At 33.1% G+C, this 13052-nt stretch overlaps 1 protein-coding gene across 2 annotated transcripts in view; it reads left to right on the top strand.

The window, feature by feature from the left end:
* The window catches only part of Lrrtm4 (leucine rich repeat transmembrane neuronal 4), an 818312-nt gene that overhangs the window by 677714 nt on the left and 127546 nt on the right, over positions 1-13052 (top strand). The gene's annotated exons all lie outside the window — the stretch shown is intronic.

Here is a 13052-nt window from a genome sequence, read left to right as displayed (position 1 = left end):
GAATAATGAACCCTACTGTAATTGTTCTGAGAAGAGGTGAAAGGGTATGAGGAAGAATGATGCAGGGTGTGAATCTAATTGAGATATATTCTAAGTATGCATGTAAATATCACAATATATCCCCCTGTACAACTATTATATGCCAATAAAAAATAATAGTTGAAAAATTACAGTACATGAAAAGACAGCACCTGCCTTTCAACATTTTCACTAAATTGTGAGGAATAGTCGCTACCCTGATAGTGACATATATTTGTAGGATTTCTTTCATCTCTTAAAACATCTGACTTATTATTCAATGGATGTAATCTATTCATTAATGGCTTCCATTATAATGAAAAATTATACAATTTTGAGAGAAGTTGAAACATTTCCTGGATACAACCTTTCCTCAATCAGCTTATTTGTAATTAATGAGTCCATAAATGTTTGGAATACAGGGAAGTGCCATTTCTACAATTTATGTGCAATGAAAATGCTTTGCAGATGTTTCTCTTTTTGATTTATCCCAGTTGTAAGAATATCATCTAATTCTCTGTTACTCAAAGTACTAATTTATCTGGACAACAATGTCATCAGCAATTATCAAGTTTGGATACAATAAGCTTTTGTAGTTTTAATGAAATCTGGTTGAAAAATAAGTGAAATCGTTCAGCAAATATTAATGAGCTAAGAAGGTGTGAAATATAGTTGACAGTTTAAAATCACATTAACCTTGACCCACCCAACGTCTTAGTTTATGATGCAAAAAGTCACTAAGAGTACCGCCTAGTGACTAATTGTCATACACCAAAAATGGAGCTAATTGCCACACACCAAAAAAATGACACGATAATATTTTCAGACCCTTTTAACATGCACTAGGGAAATCTATGATTATGGGTTATCTAATGTAGAATTCAGAGGAGTATTTTAAAACTAGGGCAGCTTTATTATACACAAGTGTTCAGTGTCAAGTAAAATGCTGGTGCACAACAAAACTCAATGTAGGGAACAAGTCCAGGTACAATTTAAAATAGATGAAGTTTACTGACTGACCCAAGATCTCACCAAGAGATCTGTGTTATCTTCAGGGACCACATTTTAGCCTCTCATCCTGTGAGACTTCCATTCATAAATATTATTGTCCAACTCTATGTTGAAATTCCAAACTTTCCAATTTCTTTTGGTCATCAAAATCCAATGCCTTACCTTCTTGACTTCAAAAACTTCTGGTTAGTGAGAAATGACCCATTGTTCAAATTCTTACTAAAATGTGAGTGTGAATTTATTTATAGAAATACAGTACAGTGTTTTAAACATGATTAAATGGGTGCTGGTTAATCAATTTTAAACATTGGTTATTCACTTTTAAGCAAGTTGGTTAAAAAGGGAGAAATATAACTAACTTCTGCCTATTTCCAATGTGGCTGGTAAGAACAGGAAGACTTGTGTATACTCAAAGTAGCCCAAAAGGAAGGAATATGTGAATATAGCCAAAGTAGTCCAAAATGTAGATATTAGGTTTTCTTAAAAGACATACAGATTAACCTTTAATTTTGTGAGTCAAGTTATTCTCTCTTAGATAAAACTCACATATTTTGCAACTTGTCAATATAAGTTGGCCAGAAAGAGTTAGAAATCTAAAAATCCCTTCCATTTTAGGTATACTTTTTCTTTAAATTTTCTTGTTCCTTCTCCTAGGCAGAAAAATGATTCCCCAAATATGCAGGTATATTAAATCTTGAAGCCTGTATTAATTTAGGCTACATTGCTAAGTAATTAAGAGTGCATATGGAATTTAGTTGCTAAAAACTAGGCCTTAAAATAGAGAAATTATTCTAGATTCTTCATGTGAGACCAATGAAATCACTAGTGTCCTTGCAAGTGCAAAAGGAAGGAACAAGAAAAAACAGATATATGTTTTGAAAAAGTGTTGGATAGAATGCTTTTGTTAGAAATGAAGGGATCAGGAGTCAAAATGCAAGAAACACAGGCAGCTTTTAGACACTGGAAAAGCCAAGGAAATGCATTGTACCCTAGAGCTTCCAAGAAGAGAAGAGACTCTGCTGACATCTCACTTATAGCCCAGTCATAAGACCCATGTCTATGTTTTGAATTACAGAACTATAAAATAATAAATTTTGTTGTTGTATGAGGCCCTGGGTTTGATTCCCCAGCACCATAAAAACAAACAAATCAAAAAAAAATTTTTTGTTGTTAATTGTCGGGTTTTTTTTCTTTTTTAAAATTCATTTATTCATATGCATACACATTATTTGGGCCATTTCTCCCTCCGCCCCTCATCCCCTCCCTCTCTCCTGCACTCCCCTTTCTTCCAGGCAGAACCTGTTCTGCCCTTTTCTCCAATTTTGTTGAAGAGTAGAGATGAGGAATAACAAAGACAAAGTGCTTTTGCTAGTTGAAATAAAGATAGCTATACAGAGAGATTCCTAGCATTGCTTCTGTGCACAAATGTATTATAATCTGAATTGATTCATCTCTACCTGACCTCTTCACTACTTCCTGGTCACCTTCCCATATTGAACTCTGTCATTTTAAGATTACTGTATTAGCTCCTCTGCAGTGGGGACATCAAACACTTTCAAGTTTGGGGTTTCCTACCTATCCCCATTCCTCCCGTATGTGCTCTCCCCTTAGTGTGTGACCCAAGTCCAATAATATTACTACATTTGTCCTAGACCTAAAGTCTGCATATGAGGAAGAACATACGATTTTTGGCCTTCTGAGCCTGGCCAACCTTGCTCGAGATGATGTTCTCCAGTTCCATCCATTTACTTGCAAATGATGAGATTTCATTCTTCTTCATGGTTGAGTAAAATTCCATCATGCATAAATACCACATTTTCTTAATCCATTCATCAGTAGTGGGGCATATTGGCTGTTTCCATAACTTGCCTATTGTGAATAGTGCTGCAATAAACATGGTGTGCAGGTGTCTCTGGAGTAACCTGAGTTGCATTCCTTTGAGTATATCTCTAGGAGTGGGATTGCTGGATCATATGGCAGATCTATGTTTAATTTTTTAAGAAGCCTCCATATTGTTTTCCAGAGTGGTTGCACTAGCTTGCATTCTTACCAGCAGTGTAAAAGGGTTCCTTTTTGCCCACATCCTCACCAACACCTGTCGGTGGTGATGTTTTTGATGATGGCTATTCTAACAGGGGTGAGGTGGAATCTTAGTGTGGTTTTTATTTTCATTTCCTTTATGGCCAGAGATAGTGAGCATTTTTTCATCTGTTTTTTGGCCATTTGAATTTCTTCTGCTGAGAAAGTTCTGTTTAGTTCAGTTGCCCATTTCTTTATTAGTTCATTGATTTGGGGGAAGTTTAGTTTCTTGTGTTCCCTGTATATTCTGGTTCTCAGTCTTTTGTTTGATGTATAGCTGGCAAATATTTTCTCCCACTCTGTAGGTGGTCTCTTCAGTTTAGAGACCATTTCTTTTGTTGTGCAGAAGATTTTTAGTATTATGTAGTCCCGTTTGTCTATACTTTCTCTTAGTTGCTGAGCTGCTGGGGTTCTATTGAGGAAGTCCTTCACTACACGTACCTATTTCTTCCAGAGTATTCCCTGCTCTTTCCAGTACTAACTTCAGAGTTTTGGGTCTGATATTAAGGTCCTTGATCCATTTTGAGTTGATACTAGTACAAGGTGATAAACATGGATCTAGGTGCTTGTTACAGCAGCAATAAAAATAATATTATTCAAATTCAAAGAGTGTCATTTAATTCCCTTAAGCATATTGTATCTATTCCTACTAGCTAAGTTACTAGCAGATGCAATAAAGATATAAATAGATAGATAAGTGAATTTTGGAGGTCTCAGAAACTTTAATCAACAAGTAAGAGGAATAGCAAAAGTGTTTTCTTCTGCTCTTATACTTTTTCTGTCAAGACATATAAGAGAGAATGGGGGCCCTGGTACCAGAGGGAGGGAGGAGGATGTGGGGAAAAGGGTAGAAGAGTGAATATAGTACAAATACTGTGTACACATGTATGTAAATGTTTTGAAAATGAGACCGGGTAAAACTATTCTAAGATTGGGGGGAAGGAAGAATAAAAGTGAATGAAAGAGGGGGTGATTCAAGTATGGTACATTTGATACATTGTAAGAACTTTTGTAAATGCCACAGTGTATCACCAGCATAAGACTAATTTTAAAAAATTAGTCCTTTCAACCAGTATAAAAAAAGCGAGAGTGATGTGACATTCTGGAACTTCATATTATCTTCTGGGTCTCAATTAAATTAGAAAAATCTTTATGTAAATTGCTTTTTTATTTTTATTGTTCACTGAGATATCCTAAAAAAACAATTGGGTTTTCTATGAATGTTCCATTGGCAGCAAAATGAGACTAAGAGGATGTAGGTGCAAGAATTAGGACATGGGCCTTTCTAACACTCTCCTCTCCTCTTTTCCCTCTTTTAACCATAGTGACCCCATTTAAAATATGTTTATGCTCATTGGGCTTCTGCTTAAATTTTCACTTGAACAAAAGAATTGATTTACAAAACAGGAAAGAAAGAGAAGAAATATTACAAAATATATGGATTTGTGTATTTTTAGATCTCTCACAATTCTAAAAATCATGGCTTCCAATCAATATAGTTCAATTCAAAAAGTGTTAATTGAATGTCAGAAGATCTAGCATTGCACTGTTTTTTAACATGTTGTGAGAGCATGTCTAATAATAGTAAATGTTCTCCATAAAGAAAATCAATTCCTGTGATAGTCCATCAAATAGTTATGACATGGTTTTTCAAAATTACCTTCACTTTATAAATGGAAGATGTTCCAATTTTTTACATTTTAAATTAAACTGAAATGAACATCCTTGTACATAAATCTTTAACTGAACTCCTTATTTCACTTTGATTATTTGATAAAGGGCTTTTATTTATTCATGTATTTAAGAAGTATTCATAGACATCTATGGGATACCAGGAACTATTTTATGGTTTGGTATAGAGAAAAGAACTAGGTGTACTACTAGACCTAGTAGATATAGTATAGCTAAAGAAATATGTAATATGATACTATGAATGACTGTTTTTTGAAAACAATTATTTATTAAAGATAAAGGGGCAATGTTCTAAGTAGTAATCATTCTCTAATGAACAAAACATGTTCTACCTCTCATCAGTGCTAACGAGGATGTTGTGGACAAATTTTTTTTTTTTTTTTTACTAATATATAACTTCAGTTTGTTTCATGCCCTTTAATTTACTCATAATTATCTATAGTGCTTAGAAGTGGAAATGTACATGTAATAAAATCCATGAATAGTTTTAGTAACTTTTCATATTTTTAATTATTTTCCCATTACTCTCCAATTCCTTCCTTCTCTTCCAGTTACGCTAATTTCCTTGTTACTTTAGATGTGTCGGGCATGAATTCACATTAGGTCCTCTGCATTTTCTGTTTTCTATTCATGGAAAAATTTCCCTGAAGAACTGGTAAGGTTTATATGACACTTTCTGATTTTTATTCAAATATCACCTTGTCCTTGAGGGTTACCTGGCCAGGCTGTTAGGTTTCACAAACTGCCCAAATTTGTACTTTCTCTTCTGCCTATAGTATTTGTCATATAGTATTATAAAATACAGTTTCCATAGAAATGTTTGTCTTTCTTTCTTCCTGAATAAGATTTAAGCTCTGTGACTAAAGATAGGCAGGTGTTTAAAAATGGAAATTCTTTTCACCTCTTCACCCTAACATCTCTCTCTATATTAGGAATATAGTATTGAAGTTCCCTCTTAACTTGAGACATATAAACATTCATCTACATTTCTTTTTTTTTAATTTTTCATTCATTTATTCACATGGGTATACATTGTTTGGACCTCCCCCCCACCTCCCATCCCCTCCCTCTCCCCCCAACCCCCCTTGCTTCCAGACAGAACCTGTTCTGCCTTTCATTTTGATTTTTGTTTGTTTTTTTTTTTTAACTCAGGGCTTTACTCTTGCCAAGCATGTGCTATACTACTTGAGCTATGCCCCCACAGTCCTTTTGTTTATATTTTGTTTTTGAGATATGGTTTCTCTAACTTTGCCCGGACTAGCCTGGATTTTTTGATCATCCTGCCTCAGCCTTTCTTCCTAGGAGCTGGGATTATAGATGTAAACCACTCAGCTTAGCCTTGTTTGATTTTTTTATTAAATAATTAATTCATTTTTCTATAAGGAATTCACTAAGCGTTTTATATTTCTTAATTATGCAGATAATTGTATTTTATACTACTGCTTGATTCTAAACCTTCCTTTCTCTACTGATTTGTGAATATAAGTTAGTCAGAGAGTACATTCTTAACATAAACTAAGTTCTATTTCTTAGGAAGTACTCTTTCAAAAAATTCAAATTACTAATTGAAAAATAGACTTAAATGATGGATCACAATTGTTTAACAATTTCTAATGATTTATTTAAAATTGTAATTAAAGATATATATATATATATACATACATGTATATATACACATACATGTATGTGAATCTGTTTATACCTCTGCTAGCAATACTAGTTCTTTTTTATCCCATAGTCATCTTCCATTAGGGTAACCATCTTTAGTTCTGTTTTATCAAGAAATTCCACATGGGAGTAAGAAAACATTAATGCAGATTGAGCAGGAGACGTTATTGTGTTCTACTGCCCACCAATGTACTGATTTTTATAAATGTTTTCAAATTTTCCTTTATTATAGAAGTGAAGTTATTTCAACGTGTCTTTGTCATATGTCACATACAGTTATGTTATCTGATTTGCAAAAATTTGTGAGTAATTAGCATTTGAAATTGCTCATTACTAAGATATTAAGAAAAAAAGCATTTTTCTGAAGCACTCTTATGTATTTAAAAACAAATAGTCCCCACATTAAAAGTGTTCATGTAAAATTGAAAAGCAAAAAAATCAGTATTATGAGATGCATGTATGTCTCCATAATCTTAGAATAAATATATAGGGATAATTTACAAGGGAAATTTCTTTGGGGTAAATTTTCTTACATGAGAAAGGAGTATGACCACTCACTGAACCCTATCCTTCTTCCTTCCAGTTTGAAGAAGAAACTCTGAAGAAGACTAGATGCAGGAGCAGTATGGGTCATTTTGTCAGGGATTGGAGTTCACATTTGGGAAAATGAAGAGATTAAAATATTTTTCCTGTTTAAAGTCTTCACTATTTGAATCATCTTCCTTTTGATAACTTATTTCTACCCATATGAAAAGTCTGTATTTTGCTTCTTCCCTCTAAGAAATCAATGGTAGTACTGTTACTAATTGAATGGCAAGAGCAGAAATGAAGCTCAGCAGAAGTAGATCTAGAGGACAAATGGCTAGGCTGAATCTGTGCAGTAGGAATTAACATAGGGCCAAGCTTAGGTCAATGAAGGAAATAGCATTTAGGAGGTCATAACCCAGTTAGTGATAAAAATAGTTGTTGCGTAATGTGCACTGCCTGTTAGTTGTATTATTGGATATGCAAGTTGACATAGATAGGGCAATGGCTTTAAGAACTACCTTCAACAAAGATCTAAGAATTTTCATTTACCACAGTTAATATGTCTATTTACTAGAGATTAATAGTAAACTAATTTTTCATCAATTCATATTCTATGTAGAGCATATAATAACATAAAAATTTGTGAGAAAATTCAGAACATTTAAATTTATTCACTTTTGTTTCAATTATGTTTAATATAATTGTTAATAAAAGTAACTACTCACTACATACAGGGTCTTAGATTTGTTTAGATGTAAAAGTGAAATTAGAAATGGCACAGGCTTTGTATGACTGCATTTCTTTCTTCTGTCCCCTCATGAGTTTAAATTTAAGATAGCTAAGTTTGTCTGAACTCAGCATGGAAGGTGAATGCATTCTCAATCAGTGACTGCCCTGCACTGGGTAAACAACTAAAATTCAGCTCCAGCTTGCTTCCTCACTTCAGGTTCTCTGTGTATGTGGGCTGCTTTCAAACTCATTGTTAGAAATGACAGCAGGTTGTTAAGCAACCACCTCCTTTCTGATATGAAAATAACCTAAGAATGTGCATCTTAGCTAAATATGCTGGGCATCTTCATCAAAATACTCTGTTTTCCACATTCAGATCAGTGAAAGTTACAGATTTCGGATTTCTTCTACCTTCCGTGTTTCAAAAATGTATAACTCACACTTTTTGTAGAATTTCTTTCAATCTGAATTGCTTATATAGTTTTTAAAATTTTTTATGCACATATCAAGCTATCAAATAATGTGCTCCTTGTAGAAAGAATGTGACCTCTGAATCTGTGGTGCTGCAGCAGTCCTTAGAACAATGCTACCAGAATGTGTCTAAACTTGCTCAGTTTAGACAAAGAATGTTTAAAATCAGATTAATTCTTAGAGATTTGATTACATGACACCTTTATTACCTATGTGAAAATAAAGAGTATATGTTTTAGTAAAGTGTTTCTCTTTTGGGAGGAATGTGCACATGACATGTGGCCTGTAACAATTTGAACCATCTAAATTTTGACCAATTATTGCTTTTTAAATTCTTTGAATCTTTGCCATCTCATGAAAAGTTGCCTCTAAGATAAGCCACTTCAGTTGTTCCAGGTTGAGGTTTTTAGTTTTTCATAGGACAAATCATTATTTGCAGTACCCTGGGCCAAGGTCTCGTAGAAATTAAAATGTGTCCATATCTAATGAAAACTGTATTTTTTGTATTTAAGGCAGTGCACCTTCTCACCCTACTCCATTTTTTAACCCTGACTGAATAGTTTATTATGTTTATCATCTAAATTAATTTTTAAGTGATAATTTATATCCATCATGTGAAAAACAGTAAAAACCTCAAATTTGATGTGTTTGAATATGTGTGTGATGGAGAGAAATTCTAACCAGTATAAATAATAAAGAGCCAATATTTACACTGAGTATAAACCTTTCCATAAAATATATGTTGTGGTTCATCTCTGAAAGACAAAATAGCGTTTAACGTCCAGGGCACAAGGCAAAGTGCTTTCCCAAGGACATAGACTTTGTTTGGCACCAGTTTGTTACCTGTATTCACACACAAGGTAGCACATGAGCCTGCTGAGTGCTTTTATTCACCCTGTAAACCTGACAGATGTGATCCCAGTGAGGTTCCACCATCGTCCACAGCTGAGTGGAGCCCATATGTTGTTGGGAAGAGAAAAAGGAAAGAAGAAGATTAATTCAGCTGTCAGTGTAAGTATTTGGGATTGTCCTGCCACCCTCCACGTCTGCATGGAGTTAGCCATTTCCTTAATTACTTCCCTAAAACAAACACACAGCCAGCACTGGGCTTACCACCATCAATATATTTTTCCCAATGTGTTTACTCCTAGGTTCTTTTTTTTTTTGCTTATTAGTCTCTGATAATTTAATAATGAAATATTAATGACATTAATATATGTCCATTTCAGGGACATAAACATTCTGATGAAGTGAGGAAGGCACAGATTGTTGTCTTAATTGTTCAATCTGAAGAGTTTGCTGGATTTATGGGCAAATTATAGACAGACCTAGAGTTCAAAGTAGTGGTAAATAAATATTTAAATCTCTAACAGTCCATTGCTTCTTTTTGCCAGAAGCCATGACTGAGAAAGATGAGTCATTCTGAAAGCTATCTTTCCAATTTTATGTCTTAGAGGATGAATGATTTTAGCTTAGCATGTCATCCAAGTTTACCTTCATCCTGAGAATGCATATCAAATTTAGATAATACTTATGAGCTGAACTGATCAATTATACTGACTACAAAAATATGTATATGGCTTGTTTTATCATAATGACCACACTTTCCTTCTGATGGATAAATGGTAGGACAATTTGAGTGTAGACTTCCTAGCAAAGAATTTAAAGGTAATTGTTATATGAAGCTAATTTGAATATGATGTATTTTTATTCATAGAAAATCAGTCTACCATCTTCCATAAGTTTTATATAAATAGAATTAGAGATTAACACAGAATGCTATAAAGAGTAGATAAGTTACAAAAAGAAATGCAAATGACATGCTAATATTTTATAATGAGAAAATATCTATATGGCATTGTTCTAGTAAGTATGGCTCTTTTATTTTTAAACAATTTCATGGTTTGCCAGAGTATTTTCCTTTGTTTCATTTTAAAATGAAACGTCATTCTCAATATTTGTCAAATGAACATTACAAAGAGGTGAAATCTGTTAGAATATAATTTGTTCTTAAATTATATTGGAATACATAAATCAAGATGTTATTTTTAAATTATATACTATAACTGTGTGCTTATATGTGCACCAAAATTTTGAATAAACATTGTGTATAGATATATATGCACATACACAAACATAACAGGCATGTGAATCATGCACAAACATTTATATACAGCTATCTGGTGAGCAAGTTTAGAATCAAGAGGCACAAGCCTGTAATTCCAGACACTTGAGAGACAGAGGAAGAGGACCATGGTCTGATACTACATAGGCAAAGTGTGAGGCCTTACCTGAAAAATAAATTAAAAGCAAAAAACCATAGATTTCAAAAGAGAAGTCACTCAAAACTGTACAAGGTGGTGCACATATGTAATCCCAACACTGGAGAGGAGTAAGCTGAAGGATCATGAGTTCAAGGCCAGCCTATGCTATATAGTCAGAACCTTTCTCAGAAAGAATTTTTAAAATGTCACTGAAGCTATTTCAAAAGATTTTACAAATCTTTTGAGTGATTTTATTTCAAATTACCTCACCAAATACAGTTCAGAATATTACATTAGAATTAATGCTTTGTCCATACAAAAAATAGGAACATTAGCTGGGCATGTTGGTGCATACCTGTGATCCCAGCTACAAGGGAAGGTGAGGCAGAGGCAGGAGGATAGGAAGTTAGAGGTTAGCCCAAACAAAATTAGTTTATACCCTATCCCAAAACAAAATACCAAAAAGGAACTGGGAATGTGACTGAAGTGGTAGAAGTCTTGCCAAAGAGCCTGGGTTCAATCTCTGGTACCTCAAAAAAATAAGGAAAACCAACATAATTTACCAAAGTAATGCCATATGATTAAAAGCATCTGAAGAAAAAAATCAGCTGACACACTGTTTCTAGTTATAGTAGCAATATGAAATTCTGAACATTAAAATCCTTTACAAACAAGTTAATTTATAAACTGGATTACATCTATTCTATTTGTCTACCATGAAGTAGACAAAGCTTCTATTTAGATTTAGTGAATATTAATGATTTTAAAAACAAGAACCAAAGTATCCTGAAATCCCAGGTCCAATGAGTCCTACTGTCCTAATACTGTCAAATTACCCATTAGCATTTGGGTTCTTGTTAACGCATTGTCAGCACAGGCTTCCTATAATGTAGATGGATGCCTTAAATAACAGATTTCTCAGTGCCTCCTGAGAAATCTTTAAATCTTTAAATCATTTCACTGAAAACAATTTAACCTTCTAGAATAGAAATTTTCAATAGCCAAAGGATCTCTCTCAGTAAATTCCATCTACTCTTCATCTTTGTTTATCTTGATCAATAATGATCATAACTATATATTACTTAGTTGACATTTTCAACACAATATGCATATTTGAATTTATTTAATTAAAAAGATTACTTGTAGTTGAGTGCATTAGCTATTATGCAAACTTGTTTGAGTGAAGACATCTAAAATATGTCAAATTCTTCTCACACAATACATCTACCTGTATCTGGGAGAAAAAAACTCATTGCGGTAATGACTACATAATGAGAAATGAGATTCTCTCTAATATTAAACACACGAGACACATACAAATAGAGGATTAACTTTAAAAGGTGTGGAACTTTGAGACTTTCAAATCTTATTCAGAACTTCTTTTTCCTTGGTAGCGTGACATTAGTTTCATTTTTGTAACTGAACAAATAAGAAAGAAAGTGTGCATTGAGAAAACTAGAATACTCCTTACCTCTGGCCCTGAGATACAATTATTAGGTCAAGTCTCTCAGACAATATGAAAATCTCTTTAAGATGACTTCTCATTTAGGAAGTTTCTCACTGCTACATTTAAAGGTCAATTGGAGAATCCATGCCTTAACTATAGCAAAAGACTCAATTTACATTTATGCAATATTTCGAAACACACACACATCAAGTTAGTATGAGGTTGAGTCAAGAATAAGGTAGAATTCCATTATCAATAAACTCATTACTTATACATGCATTTATGCATGCATAATCAATGCCATTTTGATGACCACAACAATGTATAGTTAATCCACATCATAAATTAGCATGGTGTTTAACAGATTATGTTGCTTTTCTTAGATTGTATTTAGTTAATTGGGAACAATAATTTGGGACTATTATATCTTTTTGTTGCCTTGACAAAAACAAATAAAAAATTATCTGTTTTTTGAAGACTTGAAATACTCAACAAGAATTTTCTGTTTAGAGAAATTTAATTAGTATTTGCTTTAACAATTTTCAATTAGTGTCATTATAATTATTAGTTTATCAGAGATCTTTCTATGTCTACTGAAAACAATGTTTTTAATCCCCCATTTCCTTGGAAAATTGCCATTTTTATTTGGATGTGACTTTTGATAAATGTAATTCCTTACATGTCTGTGAAAAACACATTTTAATTTATTTCAGAGATCAAATGTTAAAATATTTTTCCTTTAAGTAATTAATTTACACCTTCCAACTAAATACAATTATTTTTCTTCTTTTTTTCTCATTTGATGGTTGACTTATAAATTCAAACTCTATGATCAGTTCTCTTTAACTTTTGTGTGCTGATTTTTTTGTGATAGTTTTCAGGTAATAGTCATTATGTCTTTTTCTCTGTGGTTCAAATTAAGTAATAGTACTCTAACTATGGTCTCTACTATCTACTCATACTTCTGGACTGAGAATAATTTCATAGGAAAGACAAAAATCCCAAAGTATTCAGTGGAGCGCTGTTTAATATTTCGTTTCACATTTCATTCTAAGTCAATATATCCAAAGAAATTTCTAAAAAGCAGAAAATGTTCCTTGAAAAGTAAATTGGGGGATACGTATATTTAAGAAATGTTACCTCCT

Source organism: Castor canadensis, chromosome 12, assembly GCF_047511655.1.
Source record: "Castor canadensis chromosome 12, mCasCan1.hap1v2, whole genome shotgun sequence".
NCBI classification, from domain to species: Eukaryota; Metazoa; Chordata; class Mammalia; order Rodentia; family Castoridae; genus Castor; species Castor canadensis.
Note: the sequence above shows the minus strand (reverse complement) of the source record. Positions and strands in the feature narration are given on the sequence as shown.